This window comes from Watersipora subatra, chromosome 4, assembly GCF_963576615.1.
Source record: "Watersipora subatra chromosome 4, tzWatSuba1.1, whole genome shotgun sequence".
Lineage (NCBI taxonomy): Eukaryota > Metazoa > Bryozoa > Gymnolaemata > Cheilostomatida > Watersiporidae > Watersipora > Watersipora subatra.
Window position 1 is genome coordinate 1,400,135 of NC_088711.1, and position 19,985 is coordinate 1,420,119.

Consider the following 19,985-nt stretch of genomic DNA (forward strand, 5'->3'; position numbering starts at 1 on the left):
AAAGACTCATGGAACGTGTGCTACACTACCTCCACTGGAGAACGCTGCTATTATATCTGGATGACATTACAGTCATCGTCCCGGACTTCGATACGCGTCTACATCGGCTGGAGGAGGTCTTCCAGAAACTCCACAAGGTCGGACTGAAGTTAAAGCCATCCAAGTGCAAACTATTGCAACCCCAAGTTTGCTACCTGGGCCACATAGTAAGCCAGGACAGAGTCTCTACAGACCCTGACAAGGTGAAAGCAGTCATGGAATGGCCAAGCCGGCGCGGAGTGAAAGAACTCCAAGGATTCCTCAGGACAGTCGGTTACTACCAACAATATATCCCGGAGTTCGCCACTATAGCGCATTCCTTGCACCGACTGACTGCAAAAGGAGAGCCCTGGAAATGGACGGAAGGGAACAGATTGCCTTCAAAACACTGAAGGATAGTATCACCACCGCCCCGATCTTGGGCTACCCGGATCCCCGGAGGCAGTACATTCTGGACACAGACGCCAGTGGAAGTGGAGTGGAGGCCGTGCTGTCCCAAGCACAGGAGGGCTGCAAAAGAGTCATTTTCTACTACAGCAAAACCCTCACTCCCTCAGAACGCAATTAGTGCGTCACTCGACGGGAGCTGCTTGCGGTGGTAAAGGCAGTGAAGCACTTTCGGCCATATTTGTATGGCCATGAGTTCCTCCTACGGACAGACCACGCGTCACTCCGGTGGCTATGCAAGAGGAGGGAACCCTCGAACCAGGTAGCCCGGTGGCTAGATATCTTGGCTGAGTTTCGCTATGTCCTGGAGCATCGGTCAGGGACTCGCCATGGGAACACAGATGGGTTGAGCAGGCAAACCTGCAAAGACTGCCGGCAATGCGCGAGCATTGAGCAGAGGGATGGGGGCCCCTGACGGAAAAATTTGGCAAGGAAACAAGGACCGTTAGCCGTGTGGGTACCGACCAGCTACCAGGATGGGACTCCCACTCTCAAGAGGGCGAGATTGACCACAGGCAACGTCGCATACCCCGGAGGGCTGGCCGGCAACTCGCACGGGACTCCCGCCCCAACAGTGGTGGGATTGAACCTGGGTGCCGTAGGTCCCTTCGAGGAACTACCGGCAACACCGGAGATAATAGGACTAAAGGGCAAGCTGGCAAAGACACAGGCCACCGGACAAGGACCCGTGGCCATCATGTATCGTGCCATCGCTACAGGGGAAGAGGTGCCAGCGGAACACCCGGAAGTCAGGAGCAGAGAGCAGGATATCTTGCATCACATGCGAGGCTCTCTGCGCATACGACAGGACGTTGTGCTGGAAGCAGGCGTCGCCCCGCAGAGCCATGCCAGATGATGCTCTATCTGCTCCCAGCCATGTGGGAGACCACGTGTGGCATATGCGTGCCCTGGCTCACTCTAGGGTGAGAAGAACGAAAAGCCGCCTCCAGCTGACTTGGTACTGGTCCAAACTGACGGCCACAGTCAGACGGTTTATCAAGAGTTGTGAGGTGTGCCAGGCCGCAGAGGATGAAGGGACAAAAATGGCTGAAGGGCAAAGAAGGCTCTACACTGGACGACCCTGGCAGAAAGTGGCCGTGGACCTGGTGGGCCATTTTCGGTCATGCCTACGGGGAACAAGTGGGTGCTGGTTTTCACCGACCACTTCACCCGATGGCAGGACGCACTGGCACTACCTGACGCCACGGCTTCAGTGGTCACAAACGCACTGGATGAGCGGGTCTTCTACTACCTGGGGTTACATGAGCACATCCACACGGACCAGGAGGCGCAGTTTGAGAGCCAACTGATGGTCGAACTGTGCCAACTCTGGAATGTGGGGAAAACCCATACAACTCCTTATCACCCACAGGCCTATGGAATCGTTGAACGGAACAATCGGGAACTCCTTGAGGGCACTACTTTTGATCCGGGGACAGGACAAGTAGAACCTGCTGCTTCCCCAGCTAATGAAGGCATACTGAGGCACCCCCACTCCGCAACCGGAAAGACAGCAAACATGTTGATGTTGGGACGGGAGCTGAGGTTACCGGACCAGCTGGAAAGCCGCCCACCACCGACCGAGTTCTTTCCTGCCCACGAGCACGCCCTTAAAGTGCAGCGGAAGCTGCAAACGGTGCATGAGGTGCTATGAAAAAGTCAGATGGAGGTAAGACAGGAGGACCGGGAGGAGCCACCGCTGTACGCCCCAGGCAACTGGGTATGGCTCACGAATAATTGCCGGAGACGGGGAGAAAATCCCAAGCTGCAGGCGAAGTTCATGAGACCATACTAGGTTCTGAAGGCCTGGGAGAACCACACATATCTGGTGGAATGACAGGGCCAGCCTTCCATTCAGAGCGAGGAAAGGCTGAAACCTTACCATGCCTCCCCAGAAAGATTGGGGCAAGCCCCAGCCACCTTGGAGCCAAGGAGGAGTCTTAACATAAAAGGAGCTCGACCCAGCAGACCGAAGAGGAGACAGGAGGTCAGAATAAACCCTGTACCTATAATGCCTCCCCCAGCTGGGAAAAGTTGCTACTAGAAGCTGCAGAAAAACGAAGGCAGGAGATAACTCCGGGAAAAAATCTGACCAGACCGGAGGAAGAAGAAAGCCAAAGACTCAATCCCGCCACATGGTAAAAAGTTCTGGGAGAATTTGAAGCAAACCCGGTGGAGACCGTAGGGACCACAACACCAGATCCCATCAACCCCGCAATCCAATGAACTCCGGTCCGGCACAATCCGAGGCCAGCCCGGACAACTAGGAAGCCTGAACGGTACAGAGATGGTGTATGTTATTCTATGGAATTGCCGAAAAATGGCCTGGAGGTCGCGTGGGAAAGTTGTAAAACCATTCTCACGGACGCAACCAAGGCTTTCCTTTTAAAGCACTCATTTTCTCTGGACGACATCAGAGCGCTGGAAAAGATGGATAGCGAAGACAACACATCACTACAGGACTTACTGGCTTCGGTCACAATTAGCTTGAAAGAAGCTGGAGAAGGAATGGTGAGGCCAACACCGGCAAACGTGGTGGCCTACAAGGGAGACAACACGAAGCTGGATATGACACGACAACCGGACTCTGCCCTCTTAGAAATTACCGAAGGAGCAGAGGTATGGTTAGATGCAACCCTAACTGAGGAGAGAGTGGAGGATATGCTTAACGAGGCCATGCCAGAAGAGGTGGAAGAGGAGTGCCGGGTGGCTGCTGTGCGAACTAAGAGGAGACGAGTCAGCCTCCTCTCACCGGAGTTGTCCTCTTCTCCGCCGGCTGTTACCATTAGAAAAAGCACACCCGTAAAAGAACCGGAGCCAGAGGAAACCAGGCCACGAAAAAAGATGATAGTAAGGACTATCAAATACCTGTCTTCTTGGACGGTCTCACGAGCAGAGGAACAGGTGAAGGACGGGAGTTGCCGGATCTGCCAGTTTACAACCAGCACCAACACTACGCTGTGTTTGTGTGCCCCTGTGACTGGCAGCGCGTGTCGAAAGACCAAATGCTATTACACCACGCTACTCACCAACAGGGAGGAGTGAAGCCAGTGGTGTATCTGGTCAACCAGGAATTCTGGGAGCAGTTCTGTCAGGAGAACAGGGGGGTTCTCAGACGATGGCTGCCTGCACTCCCACTACTAGAGGAAAGAGGCACCGTAGCCCGTGAAGAGGAGTTCAGCAGGCCGGGACTCAGCTGTGCCTCTCAAATTGGGTCCGCCCAGCCTCCACCAGGAGGATCCAGATGGTCTTGGATCCCGCCGGGTCACGCACGCTGGCTGAGATAGTGGGACGAACTCCAGCTAGCCAGACCCTCCTGCAGACCCAGCGCAGCCGGGCCAGGTTGTTAGCGCAAAATGCCCAGAAGCGAACGAGGGCTGCCGAAACATTGCAGAGGGTCTTACGGCAGGGACACTTGGAGGGCCGGGAGCACCAGCTACTGCTGGAGGAGGTGGAGCTCCTTTGCTACGGAGCTCACCAACATGAGGCCCAGGCCCAACTGGTGTTCCCTCAAGACATAAATTGGAGACCTTAGTCGCCAATGGGAAGAAGTGTGTGGCGGATGGCGTCCCTTATGTTTAGCCAAGCCAAGCCAGAGCCGTGTCGAGTCAAGACCGAGCCGAGCCGTGCCAGGTCCAGCCAAGTAGAACGGAGGCGGAGCTTACAAACTATATAAGCCATATCTCGGTTCATTACATATATATATATATATATACAATATATATGAATATATATATATACATGTATATATACATATATAATATATATGTATATATATACATATATATACATGTATATATACATATATATATATACATATATATATATATATATACATATATATACACATATATATATACATATATACATGTATATATATACATATATATATATATAGATATATATATATATATATATATATATATATATATATATATATATACATGTATATACAACTGAAGGTTTAAATAAGCCTTTCGTGGTCTTTTTGGTCAGTTATTAAAATATATCATACTTAGAACTAAAATCACAGTGCTCAACACAGGATGAAGCGGTAAAAATTAGAAAATTAAATAGTTGAAGTCGCTAAAAGAGATAATAAGTAAACTATTTAATTGTCTAGTATATATACAGTCTATACCATTTATATATAAATATATTGTATATATTTATATACAATATCTATATTATATACTAGAAGTTCTCCTGTCATACAGCCCACGACCTGATAATGGAATAAGTGATAATGGAAAAAAGAAAGGGTAGTGCTGGTTGTTGAGCAAGTAGTTGCCAGCAGCAATTCACAGAGAGTATTGAATTGAATTGACAGAATTGTAAATGAGAGTCGTTTGAGATGATATAAAATAAATTTGAGGGGGCACGATTTCAAAAAGGAAATTTTAGTAATCTAGGAGTTTGACAGGGGAACTTGTTGGCACGTATGATAAGTTGTATTTGAGCATTGTATGTAATGAACTGTTTCTCATTACATCCAGTACACGTGAGCTGTGGTATGTTGTTGTCTAGCCTGCCTAGAAAGTTGTTACGCAGTTTTTGAAAATCCGGACAATCTAAAGATTGAAAATGAGGAATGTGATAAAGAAAGGCAGCATTGGGAGGAAAAATATTGTTTTGTGCAATATTTTCATAGTCAATGATGTCCATAAAATCATAATCATCATCTGAAAACAAAGGGGCTGCTAAGTCCATGTCATTTACATCGCCTACAACATCTACTAAAGAATTCTTTGAATCAGATGAGTTGTTGTAATTAATTTGAGTAGCGTGTTGTTGAACATTAGCATTTTATGTTGCTGGTTGCTGTGAGGACCTCCTACTTATCCTCCTATTGAGCTGTAATAATTGAGAGACACGTGGACTGCCAATGAGTCGGCCATGACGTGGTGTTCTGGGAAGTTGTATGTCCATGGTAGTTGTCAAGTTGTTTTGAAGTTAAATTCAAAAAGTCAATAATGCAAAACAAAAGGTTGTAAAAACTTCACACCTAATCTACTACCATCTCAAACCTATGTTTTACAACAATACAATGAATATTAATTAAAGCTGTAGGCCTAACCTACTGTAATGCATGTAATTTAACAACAGCAATAAGGAAATATGTTTATTATATCTCTGAATTGCAATATTAGAAGCAAAATGGCCAGCTGCTGTGTAATATACACAGTTTGAAAGTTGGTTGTGTTGAATGTAGAATGGTTTTGATAGCGATCTAGCAGAAAGCAAGTATGAGTGTTCACACACGTCTGGAAGTTTTCTGCAAACTGGAGTAAAATAAAGAAATATTCTTGTCACAAAGGGGCATTGCAGTTCGGCCCTAATTTGTAGAGAAGATGTAAAGAAATCTGGCTAATGTTCAAGATAATTTAATGAAACCTTTGGTAATTGGACAAAAAACATAGGCTGATAAACTGTGCACCACATTTTCGTACCTGTAAATCGGTCTACGCCTCAGACGGTCTACGTTTATTACAGAAACCTTCGGACAAATAAATTCGAATAATTATTCTTATGATAATTTTATAAAATCAAATGATTATTCTTATAGTTGAATATTTTTGCAAGATATTAAAACCGGAAAAATATTAGAAACCTTCGGCAATTAGACAATAGTATAGACTGGTGAAATGTGCGCGTTTTTTTTTCGTGAAATGCGCACGACTTAATGGTTCTATTCTCTGTCGCTCGGCGTTTCGTTTGCCGGTTTTAATTTTGATAAAGATAAGGCTTGTCAAGTTTTAATAACGATTTCAGGCCCGTTAATCTGTCTATTTGTGTATAATCCGATCAGATGGGTAAGGTTTAGGATATTGTCGACAATTTTCAAAGACTTGGTAACATATTTAAATAGGTTTATACGTGTTTTGTATCGTTATTATACTTAATCAAATCCATTGAAAAATGGTTAAAATTGTTGATGAGATTTCTGTACAAGGGTTTGCGACGGTGTTGATGAATAGTTTTCATGAGTTGTGTGCACATGCATTTATCATAAGTCTCTCAAACAATCGCTTCGCTCGTGTTTGGTCGTGGGATAATATATATAATATTTATTATATATATTATATATGTTGCAGTTGAGCTGCGCATAGCTTGGCATATTTGAGTGATGTCATCACAGTTTACAACTTAATACTTGAAGACCATAATAATGTGAGTAAAGTTTGGCAAATTATAGTATAGCAAAGTATAGCAAAAAGGGTAGATGGCGAGTGACTCATGTCGCTTTAAGAAAGCCTAATTCTAACCTTATATTACAAACATTTTTCATTATAAAATAACCCATAATCAAACAATTGTTTACAAGCGCTATAAGGGCCTCTGTATAAGGACATCTATCTTCCACCCAGCATAAAAAGAATTTACACAACGTTTTAGTTACTTTGTGAATTCTCTTTTTGTCTGCTTACCCATTTCCTGCTGTGTGTTCCTTATGATAAAAATACAATAGCTCAGAAACAGTTGAATTCAGTTCAAACTTTAGTAAAAGTTTAAAATAGTTTCACATTTTCTGAATGTGAATGCTGAATGTAATTTATAGCAAGCAGCTGCTGGCACAGACTGACCAAAACAAATCACGAAGAATGGCAGAGAAGGATTCGTCTCCCAAATCTAAACGTCCAAGGATGGGCTGCAATCTGGCACAAGGAAGCGCTTCAAAGCAAACGGGTGGCACGAGTAGCTTGGATGAAGCGCTGGGGGGTGACTGGGAAAAAGCATTTTTCGAGAATGTTGATGATGACGGTGACACTAGCCGGAAAAATTATGAAAATAGTTCTCAAAGCACAAATTGGTTAGATCAATCTAAACCTTGTGTCTCGTCTTCAGGAGCGAGTGCAGAAGGTACCAACAAAGAAGGAGCAGCGTCTCAGCAAAGTAGGTAAACAGAACTTTTAATTATCTTATGCTTAAATGTTTAAAATAATATTATTGGTGGGAAAATCAGCTTCAAATAATTTTGTTAAAAATTAAAAGTTCCTCAAAAGAACCAAGTGTTAAATTAGTTAAGAACATTAAGCGCAAAATCATAAGTACATGTATTATAGCAACCATTGATGACAAGTGTTAAGTTGTTAACCGTAGTAAATCTGATACTAGATATACTAGGTATCTCCTGTATGACAGATAATAAGTCTGATACTAGATATACTAGGTATCTCCTATATGACAGGTAATAAGTCTAATATTAGATATACTAGGTATTTCCTCTATGACAGATAATAAGTCTGATACTAGATATACTAGGTATCTCCTGTATGACAGATAATAAGTCTGATATTAGATGTGCTAGGTATCTCCTGTATGACAGATAATAAGTCTGATACTAGATATACTAGGTATCTCATGTGTGATAGGTAATAAGTCTGATACTAGATATATTAGGTATCTCCTGTATGACAGATAATAAATCTGCTACTGGCTATACTAGGTATCCAAGTATACCTTGTACATTTGTGTAACAGGTTTGAAACAAAGCTATATCTTCTTTATTACCATGGTTAAACTAAAGCCATACTTTTTCATATGTTTACAGCAATGGCTCCTACTCCAGACCCTCTGTTCGATACCTACAAAGCACCCGGTATGTTGTAATGTATGTTTTTTAAAGAAAAACTATGAAATATTTTTTTGTCAAAGTATTTGACCAACAATTTATCCATTAGAGAAAGGATACAATGTGGCTAAATACTAGTTCTTTCATTAGTAATTGTGAAATATAAATGCTGACTAGAAAGACATGAAAGATTAAAAAAATAGCCTAGTCAGAATACTTGCACAGTTTTCGTTTGAGAAATGCAAAAGGTTTCAGCGATGTGTTCACTAGAGCTTGCAACCTCGGTCTTAAGGATATTACTATAATGAGTATTTCTCTTTTTTCATTGGATGTGAATAATAAAATGAAAAATGAATTCCCTTTTGAATAGAATCTTTCTAGAAAATGCATCATTTTTTGCTTGTCAGACAGACATAAATGCATTCCACCATAACTAACTTTTCTTAACAGGGTCAGCACATTTCATAAAGATACTTTCTCTTACTTTGTTACGAGTTGCTGAAATGATAACACCTATTGCAAAGTTATCAATCGTAGTTTGCATTCAGTTTAGTTATGCTCCATCTAGTCATTTACAGTAGCTCGGTAGTTTGCAGCATTTTGACAGGGAGAACTGAGAACTTCCTCCGTATTATTAACATTGGGTTGCCTAGTTGACAGTGAGTGAGATTGGCCTACTTAAAAAAGGCGAGACAGCAACTAACTATACTAACAACACCTTAATTATACAACTATAATAACAACACCTCAACTATTCTAACAACACCTTAACTATACTAACAGCACCTTAAATATTCTAACAACAATCTTTTGCCTGCAACAGTAAGCGTGAACAACCAACTCAAATTGTTAGAGTTGCCTACTTAAAAAAACCTTTTTCATACTGCTCGTCAACTGGAAGATCAATGTTTGCTCTAATCCGCACATCCTTTGGAGATGAACTCCTTGACTTACTAGTATCTGCAGCGCATCAATATTTGAGTGACGCCCTCTACTTTAGTAGTGGAGGAAAGAGAAAGTAGGCAACTGATGTCAAGTATAGCTGTATGCAATTGATAAATGGTTTAACTGCAGAAGGGCCAGATAGAATATATCTGTATGTCCTAAAGTAGTGATAGTCTCATCTATATCTAAGAGTAACCATTGCTACATCTGTATGTATTAGAGTAGTGATAGTCTCATCTGTATCTAAGAGTAACCATTGCTACATCTGTATGTATTAGAGTAGTGATAGTCTCATCTGTATCTAAGAGTAACCATTGCTCCATCTGTATGTATTAGAGTAGTGATAGTCTCATCTGTATCTAAGAGTAACCATTGCTACATCTGTATGTACTAGAGTAGAAATAGTCTCATCTATATCTAAAAGTAGCCATACTCTTCAGAAAACCTAGGTTGTACTGAAAGCATCAGAGAAAGATGCTTTGATTGCCCAGCACTCTCCTAAAGCTTTAGATGTTTCTGCTAACTAGACTAGAACTAGTTCATTTGCAGACGCACCTGGGCGCAACGTTGACAAAAAGTTTATCTTAATTTTTCGACCACTTTCGCACACACCTGATATGACATTCAGGTGCCGCAAATGTTGTTAAGACTTCCGCTACGTTAGCAATTAAGAAGGACTTTTAGCCTTACGCATGCCTTATTTGTAAAACATTTGCTCCAACGCTTGCCTAGTAGACCAACAGACCAGTTAGTACTGAAGTTGAGCAAAAAGTTGTACTAAGGTAGGGCACATTAAAAGTTATCTTAGGAATACTTTTAACAGTTTCTTTTAGAAAGCATCATAACTTTTCTTTCATTTGCTCTTTTTTATATTTGAGGTGACCCCCAGGACTTTCTAAGGTTAAAATAGACAAAGTTTTATCCCAGCTCAGAAGCAAAATATGTTTAAATTAACGTGACTAGCTGCTATCGTCGCTATAGTTGATCTCAGCTATTGCGTTCAATTTACGCATCTAGATTACAACTGTATATGTCATAATCGCACTTTTACTCGGTCTGAGGGTTTGCATGGTTTTATTCATAAACAACTAGATGCTAGATGGCTAGCGAAGAGTGCTATCAAGGTATAGAGATGTAATATCTAAAGCTCGGCAACAGGCGAGACACAACTGCTCTTCCATTTCCCTCATTATAATGCAACTTATAGGGTATTGTGTTTCTGCCCAGACTAAAGACTCTGGTATGCAAAGCTAAGAGATAAAGATATATAGTAGAAAGAATGCTGACATGCCTATCTATAGTAATCATCAAATATTATTCTCTTCTACAGGTTTTGTACCAGTCGGCAGCAAAGAAGCACTCAGTAAGTACCTCTATACCTGAAAGGATGATCTTTTTTTATATCTGTTGTGCGTGTCGCATTCACAAACTTCCTAGCCTATATCATACAGCTCTTAGCCCTAGTCTTCACCACTCAACCAATATCATATGGACACATATTGTCCACATCATTTACTACATATTATAGTACGTATGTCTATGCTGAGGGCTCTATATTGTCAGTCTGTCATACTTTGTGCTCACAATGTAACTATAGTTAGTTTTGCAAAACCTATACATTATAGTTCATGTACAAGTTAAGTTGTGAATGTACAAGTAAAACTTATGATAAAGCGTATCATGAAAAGCATGTCACATTCTGTTTTGACAGATGTTGTCGACAGAATGTTATCAGCTATTGGCCGAGTGATGATGATAACTCCCCGAGATGGAAACTGCATGCTCAATGCAATAGTATGGCAATTGCCCTATCAAATTACCAATGCCCAATTGCGGCAGAATATTTACGTATATCTGTGTAACAATCCAAAACTGGAAACCTATGGAGGATCTGATACTCAGTATTGGGACGAAGTGGCCAGATTCTCCAATGATAGGCAATGGAACATGGAGCTTGGCGACTCCATACTTACAGTTGTACACAAGTTACTCAATGTACACATAGTCGTTATGACTGGAAGTATGCCTTCACAATATTTTCCATACACAAATACCACGATCACACCAGATACCATCGTTCTCGTCCAAGAAAATAACCACTACTCAGCGACTGTCCGCGCAGTTCAACGTCCTGCTGATTTGGACACTACACCGTCAGTAAGACATTCACCGCCTCGCCGTACTCTGCTGCCTACCCCTGCAGAGACATACAGTGCACAGGAAATGGAAACATACTTCATGTCTTGTATGAGCTTCTATTATTCTTCTTTTTGAAAGTGCTATAAGACCTTTTTTTTCTATCGTCTTTGATTAGTAGTATATAGTCTTTAGTCTATAGTTATAGTCTATAGTTCATAGTCTTTAGTTTATAATCTGCAATTATAGTATATAGTTATAGTCTATAATCTATAGACTATAGTTATAGTCTTTAATATAAAGACTAAAGGCTGTAGTTATGGTCTATAATCTATAGACTATAGGCTACAGTTATAGCCTATAGTCTATAGATTATTATAGTCAATAGCCTATAGTCTATTATAATAGTCAATAGTCTATAGTTATATTCTATTGTCTAAATCTATAATTTATAGTGTATAGTATATAGTGTATAGTTATTGTTATGTTTCTGTTTGAGTATTAACGCAGCTATAACAAATGTATTTTATTCACTCTCAAAGTATGTAATGAACTGTTGCCCTCAAAACCTAGTTTATATAATCATTAGCTATGGCTATTTAATAAATAGCTAAACAAAGCCTAACATTTATTTATTAGATATATAGCACAAAGTTAGCTTGATCTAAGCTTTATTAGTATAGCAGTATATATCAGTTAATACAGTTATACTCTATAGTCTGTAGTGAGTGTAAGGAAGCGCGGAGTCTTTAAACGCATGAAATGTTTAATACAGGTATGAGTTAACTTTCAACAATTTTCTAGGTGTCTTTTATTATAGATTTAGGGTTGGCATTTGACATTTTATGCATTGGTAACTAGCAGTTAAGAGTGGTTATTCGGTTTAGCTTTAATTTTGGTTTTATTTTATCTTAGACTAACAATATAGTGATTAGGGCTCGTTTAGAGAAAATAAATTTTAAAATTAGTGTTTGTAAACTCGTCTGTCACTTATGCGACGCTTGATATCAGCTTACAACTAAAATTAGAGGCGTAGAACCTTGAAGGCTAATGATAGATCTTGAAGTAAAAAAAGTAAAGCATTTTATGTTGCTGATTATGGATATACATAATATTGTATATTACTATACACACTTCTACTACAGCAACACTTGCATTGGTAAAATCTCCAGTTTTATTGTTATAAAGCTGTTCTATATCTTCTGTACTAATCAAACTTCAAGGTTTATAAACAAAATAGTCTCATGCAGTTTGGTGCTGATCTTGTGCAGTTTGGTGCTAATCTTGTGCGGTTTGGTGCTAATCTTGTGCAGTTCGATGCTAATCTTGTGCAGTTTGGTGCTAATCTTGTGCAGTTTGGTGCTAATCTTGTGCAGCTTGGTGCTAATCTTGTACAGTTTAATGCTAATCTTGGGCAGTTTGGTGCTAATCTTGTGCAGTTTGGTGCTAATCTTGTGCAGTCTGGTGCTAATCTTGTGCAGTCTGGTGCTAATATTTTGCAGTTTGGTGCTAATCTTGGCAGTTTGGTGCGATTTGGTGCTAACCTTGTGCAGTTTGGTGCTAATCTTGTAAAGTTTAGTGCTAATCTTGTGCAGTTTGATGCTATTCTTGTTCAGAACAGAAACCTATAGAAATAACGTCTCCATAACATGTTTTAAGTAGACAGAAGGATGAGACTATTTGCCCTATGAACTGTAATCACCGTAGATCACATTCATCTTTATGAACTGATGACCCTATAGTCCTGAATATTGCTATGACATTTCTATTTCAGCGCACAAGTATATTTACTCAGATTTGTTCTTCTCATATTTTCTCACACAGTTGGAGAGACTGCGCCTGACCAGCTCTATAGACATCGTTTACAGCAAAAGCCTGTTAGGAAAAACCGAGACAGCTTTTTTGAAAGTGTAGCGATGAGCGGACGGGTCATAAACAAAACATACAGTGGGACAGCTCTGACAGCCCAAGATCTTCGCAATCACGTAAAAACTATGGCTACTGAGCACCCAGCTAATTACAGGATTTGTGGAGAGTGGAAAAGTTTAACGGAAGAAGTTGGAAATCAAGGCGCGTGGAAGGATAATTGGACAATTCTCGTACTGCGGATTTTATCAGATGCTGGATTACAAGTAATTCTGTTGGAAGACTATAAGGAACCATACAGCTTTATGAACAAGACTATCGACACGAGCAATGACATATTAATTGTAAAAAATGCTGATAATTACTTTGACAGTGTTGAGCATTGCCAAGAGTAAGGTATGTTTCTTTATTATCGCTCCTCTATTACCTTGTAAAACAGCATTATAGAAGGGCAACCTGTTTCATAAGGAATGGATCTCATAAACGACTTATTGATAACATATACCTCTAACTAGTTTACTGATAACATAGAAATCTAATTAGTTTACTGATAACATAGACCTCTAATCAGTTTACTTATAACATAAAGCTCTAATTAGTTTAACAACAGCATGGAGCTCACTGTTTGCATTATGTACCCCATATTTTGAATGAATTCTATAATAATTTGAATCAACTTTAGTTTAATAAAAAAATATTTGTGTGCAATTCAACCCAATAAAAATTTGTGACAATTTTTCATAGCTAAATTATGCGCTCTTAGCAAAATTTGTTGGACGCAGATAAAAAGTTTCACTCAGTAAAAGGTTGTCACTTTGACCTTCCCTTATTAAAATGTGGATGACTAGTAATATGAAAAAGATAGCCATATTATACACCCAAAAAGATAGATACACAAATAATTTAAAAACTGCCTGCTTCTAGATACACTAATGAACAGGTGTACTCATTAGTTGCAGTTTATTGTGGGCTAAGTCAATAAACTTACCAACATAGAGACACAGAGGCTATGCTTTACATAGTTTACATGTACACGTATATACTAGCTAAATACCTGTCAGTAATTTTCCATTATATGTATATATTAGCTAAAACATGTCAGTAAGCTACTATTACATGCGGATAGTAGCACAAAATCACTCGGATCATAATAAATGAACTTAGATAGACTCGCTACTATTTGGGCTGTGAGCTGATTGGCCTTTGTTAGAAATATTTCCTCGTCTACTGACTAATGTTCTAAGTGACTCATAACAACCTAACTGCTTGTTTAGCATTTACACTGAACAGTATTTTTAGTGCCTTTCTTTTAACAATTGTCAGGAATCACCTACATTTATGTGTAAATGAGGGAATAATGCAAAACATGTTTTCATGCAACCAAATGATAATTCAGGCCTCCTTTTAATGCATCGGCGTGTGACCAGCTGACATGGCTGAGTTCCCACACGTTTAGCATTGACAGCAGTTCCATTTTTGACTTTAGTAGGTGGTGGTAGCTATGGAGAGCAACCTGAACCCTAATTATACTTATTCCCTTACCTCCTGTATGCATGAAATATGCCTGAATTCTTCTACTCGCCCAACATTTATAGTTTGGTGCATCTGCTGTACTTTTATAACCAACAACTAGACATAATTAAAGTTAAGTAGGCTATCACAGTATCAAGTATCACACGCTAGTGTTCTTTGCTCCAGTATCAAACGTTAGCCTAAGTTCCTACGGTTGAACGCTTTCACATTACAAGCTCATAAAATAACAATTTTTGAATTTTGCCATAACTAACTCAGCTTTATTCTCCTTTTCTATAGACACTTCACAAGCTCTTGAACTGTGACCAGTTTACTTCAGCTGGACCTGTGAGACTGGAAAAAGAAAAGCACATTTCATATTTATCAAGGGTTTAATGTTATAATAGTTTCACAAATATATCCAACACTATATACAAGCAAAACAGGCATTGATTGTTTCTTTATAAAAAAGTTTAATGGCTTTTTGATAGATTATTATGGAATTGTCTAAAAACATATTAGATGTTCAAAAATGCTTTGAAATATATTGCTGTTTGTAAATTATGTGCCTAAAGAGTATTCGGTTTGCTTTTGATTTTAAAGTTTCACCTTTACTAAGAACTTTTCAATCAATATTATAGCCATTTCTTATGATGAGGTGCATCTGGTCTTGCCAGGCTTAAAGCCTTAAACCTTGCAAGCCATAAAGCCCTGAACCTTTGCAAGCCAAAAGCCCTGAACCTTTGCAAGCCATAAAGCCCTGAACCATTGCAATGCATAAAGCCCTGGACCTTTGCAAGCCATAAAGCCATGAACCTTTGCAAGCCATAAAGCCCTGGACCTATGCAATGCATAAAGCCCTGGACCTTTGCAAGGCATAAAGCCCTGGACGATGCGCAGCTTAAAGCTCTTGATTTTCCAACACTATTTTTATGTGTCTTGTCCATAATTGCAAATCTACTGTTGATGTCAATGTATACAGTATACCTATTTATGTATTTATAGCATATATACATATATGTATGTACATACAGTATATAGATTGATGTATATACATAGACATACAGTATATAATTATATGTATCTACATGCATATACAGTATATAAATATAATGTACATACATTATATACATATATGTGTATATAATTATGTAGACACATACACGTACATACAGTATATAAATAGATAAGTGTGTATAAAGAGGTGGAGGATAACTAAATAAAAGCCTGTGGACTCTGTTTATCAAACATGTACATTCCAGACTACCATAGGAACAGCTTACATTCCTAGGCAAAGGCTGAGATTAATTGATAAAAGGCTATAAACAAATAAGAACCAGGATGTAAGAATAAGAGCGGACGATGACCTTTTATGGCGACGTAACTATTCAGTCTTCTGCAGTGTGAGAAAGAAAAAGGTCATGTCAAAAAGCTTTTCCAAGAAACTACGACCAGATTTCAAGATCTTATTTCTGATAATTGGCGATGGTGGATAGTCGATAGTCCTTATAGCCTTAATTTTGTTTTATTCAACTCACATTTAGGTTCCGTGTCTATTTACTGATTGGAACTGTTATAGCTTGAACAAAGAATTTGACATTTAATATGTCAGAGTAATAAAATATCTAGTGATGGCCTCGTACGAAATGTCACTTCTGAAAGTCTTAAGTGTTAGCCATAAATATGCTTGACTGTTAACTGTTAGCTCATGCTGTGTTAGGACTTGAGATAAAAGATGAAATGGCTATATGTTTACTATAGTCATGTCTACTCTAGCAATATGTTCACTATAGTCATGTATATTCTAGCCATATGTTTACTAATGGTCATGTATACTCTAGCCATATGTTTACTATTAAGTCATGTATACTCTAGCCATATGTTTATTATAGTTATGTCTACTCTAGCCATATGTTTACTATAGTCATGTCTACTCTAGCCATATGTTTACTATAGTCATGTCTACTCTAGCCATATGTTTACTATAGTCATGTTTACTCTAGCCATATGTTTACTATAGTCATGTCTACTCTAGCCATATGTTTACTATAGTCATGTCTACTCTAGCTATATGCTTACTATAGTCATGTCTACTCTAGCTATATGTTTACTATAGCCATGTCTACTCTAGCTATATGTTTACTATAGTCATGTCTACTCTAGCCATATGTTTACTATAGTCATGTCTACTCTAGCCATATGTTTACTATAATCATGTCTACTCTAGCCATATGTTTGCTATAGTCATGTCTACTCTAGCCATATGTTTACTATAATCATGTCTACTCTAGCCATATGTTTGCTATAGTCATGTCTACTCTAGCTATATGTTTACTATAGTCATGTCTACTCTAGCCATATGTTTACTATAATCATATCTACTCTAGCCATATGTTTACTACAGTCATGTCTACTCTAGCTATATGTTTACTATAGTCATGTATACTTTAGCCATATGTTTACTATAGTCATGTCAACTCTAGCCATACGTTTACTATAGTCATGTCCACTCTAGCCATATGTTTACTATAGTCATTTCTACTCTAGCCATATGTTTGCTATAATCATGTCTAGTCTAGCCATATTTTTACTATAGTCATTTCTACTCTAGCCATATGTTTACTATAGTAATGTCTACTCTAGCCATATGTTTAATATGGTCATATCTACTCTAGCCATATGTTTACAATAGTCATGTATAGCCATATGTTTGCTATGGTCATGTCTACTCTAGCCATATGTTTACTATAGTCATGTCTACTCTAGCCATATGTTTACTATAGTCATTTATACTCTAGCCATATGTTTACTATAGTCATTTATACTCTAACCATATGTTTGCAACAGTCATGTCTACTCTAGCCATATGTTTACTATAGTCATGTCTACTCTAATCATATGTTTGCAATAGTCATGTCTACTCCAGTCATATGTTTACTATAGTCATGTCTACTCTAGTCATATGTTTACAATAGTCATGTCTACTCTAGCCATATGTTTACTATAGTCATGTATACTTTAGCCATATGTTTACTATAGTCATGTCAACTCTAGCCATACGTTTACTATAGTCATGTCTACTCTAATCATATGTTTGCAATAGTCATGTCTACTCTAGCCATATGTTTACTATAGTCATGTCTACTCTAATCATATGTTTGCAATAGTCATGTCTACTCCAGTCATATGTTTACTATAGTCATGTCTACTCTAGTCATATGTTTACAATAGTCATGTCTACTCTAGCCATATGTTTACTATAGTCATGTATACTTTAGCCATATGTTTACTATAGTCATGTCAACTCTAGCCATACGTTTACTATAGTCATGTCCACTCTAGCCATATGTTTACTATAGTCATTTCTACTCTAGCCATATGTTTGCTATAATCATGTCTAGTCTAGCCATATTTTTACTATAGTCATTTCTACTCTAGCCATATGTTTACTATAGTAATGTCTACTCTAGCCATATGTTTAATATGGTCATATCTACTCTAGCCATATGTTTACAATAGTCATGTATAGCCATATGTTTGCTATGGTCATGTCTACTCTAACCATATGTTTGCAACAGTCATGTCTACTCTAGCCATATGTTTACTATAGTCATGTCTACTCTAATCATATGTTTGCAATAGTCATGTCTACTCTAGCCATATGTTTACTATAGTCATGTCTACTCTAATCATATGTTTGCAATAGTCATGTCTACTCCAGTCATATGTTTACTATAGTCATGTCTACTCTAGTCATATGTTTACAATAGTCATGTCTACTCTAGCCATATGTTTACTATAGTCATGTATACTTTAGCCATATGTTTACTATAGTCATGTCAACTCTAGCCATACGTTTACTATAGTCATGTCCACTCTAGCCATATGTTTACTATAATCATTTCTACTCTAGCCATATGTTTGCTATAATCATGTCTAGTCTAGCCATATTTTTACTATAGTCATTTCTACTCTAGCCATATGTTTACTATAGTAATGTCTACTCTAGCCATATGTTTAATATGGTCATATCTACTCTAGCCATATGTTTACAATAGTCATGTATAGCCATATGTTTACTATAGTCATGTCTACTCTAATCATATGTTTGCAATAGTCATGTCTACTCCTGTCATATGTTTACAATAGTCATTTATACTCTAACCATATGTTTGCAACAGTCATGTCTACTCTAGCCATATGTTTACTATAGTCATGTCTACTCTAATCATATGTTTACTATAGTCATGTCTACTTTAGCCATATGTTTACTGTAGCCATGTCTACTCTAGCCATATGTTTACTATGGTCATGTCTACTCTAGCCATATGTTTACAATAGTCATGTATACTCTAGCCATATGTTTACTATAGTCATGTCTACTTTAACCATATGTTTACAATAGTTATGTCTACCCTAGCCATATGTTTACTATAGTCATGTCTACTCTAGCCATATGTTTACAATAGTCATGTATGCTCTAGCCATATGTTTACTATAGTCATGTCTACTCTAACCATATGTTTACAATAGTCATGTCTACCCTACCCATATGTTTACTATAATAGTCATGTCTACTCTAGCCATATGTTTACTAAAGTCATGTCTACTCTAGCCATATGTTTACTATAGTCATGTCTACTCTAGCCACATGTTCACTATAGTCATTTCTATTCAAGCCACATGATTACTATTGCCATGTCTACTCTAGCTATATCTATATACATGTATATATTCCTCAACTTTGGTCAAATGTGTATTTGGCGTTTTGATTGTCATTATCATATTCGATATGTCGTAACCACACGCTAATAATATGTTAGCATTGCGCCCACACTGTACATGCACCTAATCAAAAATTTTTTCCATAAGGTTCAATGACTATATATGGGGTCAAGGCCAATTCTTCTCCTCCTCTGTTCGGTCAGACAAAGACAGTATGATATCTCATTTTCACATTTGCACCAGTAGGGATTGTGTAGTTGTTTTTGTAGTGTTTTGTGTAGTTGAGATAAATTGAGAAAAAATTAAAAACAGATGTGAACTAACTTCATATCATGAGGAAAATGTTTTGTGCAGACCAAATAAATTGAGAAACAAAATGAAGCAACTATAAAAGTTTTTAAACGTAAATGTGAAATAATTAGCAAGTAATAACTACATTAAGCCTGTTTTGCTATGATTACAATAAAAGATGATTTGGTAATGATGGAATTAGTACGAACTGAGAAAATAAAATAAAAATCTTTCATATGTTGAATTTATAATAACAATTGCTGCATAGAAGTGTGTATATAAAAAAGGTGACTGTTCCATCAGAAGCTATTGATCAAAACCCTTTTCATAATATGGAGTCTGAAAGTTAAAATGGTAGATGTTGTTATATGTTAAATACAAATCAATTTTCTGACCAAATACTTTTTTATTACCCAGGAAACGCCGAGTAGCACAGCTAGTGTTTGCTATA

The 19,985-nt window shown here is 38.4% G+C and overlaps 1 long non-coding RNA gene across 1 annotated transcript; it reads left to right on the forward strand.

The window, feature by feature from the left end:
* Nucleotides 1-11,864: 11,864 nt before the first annotated feature.
* On the forward strand, nucleotides 11,865-14,956 carry LOC137395130 (uncharacterized). The gene is made up of 3 exons (XR_010978445.1): nucleotides 11,865-11,915; nucleotides 12,965-13,402; nucleotides 14,819-14,956. It is a non-coding gene; the product is annotated as an uncharacterized lncRNA (long non-coding RNA).
* The last annotated feature ends 5,029 nt before the right edge of the window (nucleotides 14,957-19,985 follow it).